Consider the following 1,543-nt stretch of genomic DNA (forward strand, 5'->3'; position numbering starts at 1 on the left):
GCCTACACAGTCAGATGGATTGCAGATTGGCTCAAGGGTGGTACTCAGAGGGTGGTGGTGGATGGGTCATATTCAGCCTGGGGAGAAGTGGGCAGCGGAGTTCCCCAGGGCTCGGTCCTTGGGCCTGCGCTGTTCAATTTCTTCATCAGCGATTTGGACAATGGAGTGAAAAGCAACCTGTTTAAATTCACGGATGATACCAAAATTTGGGGTGAGGTGAGCGCGCTAGTAGGGAGGGAAAGATTGCAGCAAGACCTGGATAGGTTACAGGAGTGGGCTAACATAAACAGGATGCGTTTCAATACTGACTAGTGCAGGGTGCTGCACTTAGGCAGTAGAAACCAGCAGCACACTTATAAGATGAGAAACTCCCTTCTTGAGAGCACAGAGGCAGAAAGGGATCTTGGAGTCATTATTGACTCCAAGATGAATGTGGGCTGACAATGTGAGGTCACTGCTGGCAGGGCTAACCAGACCTCGTCATACATCCACAGGTGCGTCTCAAGTAGAGCCAAGGAGGTGATCCTCCCCCTCTATGCGACACTGGTCAGGCCACCACTGGAGTACTGTGTCCAGTTCTGTGAGCCCCATTTCAGGAGGGATGTGGACAACATAGAAAGGGTCCAGAGGAGGGCCACCCGCATGATCCGGGGACAACAGGGCAGACCCTACAGTGAAAGACTGCGGGACCTAGACCTGTTCAGCCTTCACAAGAGAAGGCTGAGAGGGGACCTGGTGACTGTCTATAAACTCACTAAGGGGGACGAGAAGGGTTTGGGGGAGACACTGTTTCCCCTAGCGCCCCCTGGCATAACAAGGAATAATGGACACAAATTATTGGAGAGTAGATTTAGATTAGACATCTGCAAGAACTACTTCACAGTTAGGGTGGCTAGGAGCTGGAATCAACTTCCAAGGGGAGTGGTGCTGGCTTCTACCCTGGGGGTCTTTAAGAAGAGTCTTGATGACTACCTGGCTGGACTCATTTGAGTCCACTTTTTTCTCCCGCCCCGGCGGGGGGTCAGACTTGAAAATCTACAGGGTCCCTTCCGACCCTACTTCTATGATTCTATGATAACTAGCTAACCCAGTGCTGGGCAGATGAGAATAGGATGGGATTCAACACTGACAAGTGCAAAGTGATGCACCTGGGGAGGAACAACTGGCACCATACCTACAGGCTGGGGAATTCCATTCTTGCCAGTACAGAGGCAGAAAAGGATCTTGGAGTCATCACTGACTCCAAGATGAACATGGGCCGGCAGTGTGGGGATGCAGTCAGGAAGGCCAACCACATCTTGTCATGCATCCACAGATGCATCTCAAGCAGGTCCGAGGAGGTGATCCTCCCCCTCTGTGCGACACTGGTCAGGCCGCAGCTGGAGTACTGCATCCAGTTCTGGGCGTTGCACTTCAGGAGGGATGTGGACAACATGGAGAGGGTCCAGAGGAGGGCCACTTGCATGATCAGGGGGCAGCAGGGAAGGCCTTATGAGGAGAGGCTACGGGACCTGAACCTGTTCAGCCTCCAGAAGAGAAGGCT

Source organism: Crocodylus porosus, unplaced genomic scaffold (assembly GCF_001723895.1).
Source record: "Crocodylus porosus isolate Cpor-Errol unplaced genomic scaffold, CroPor_comp1, whole genome shotgun sequence".
Lineage (NCBI taxonomy): Eukaryota > Metazoa > Chordata > Crocodylia > Crocodylidae > Crocodylus > Crocodylus porosus.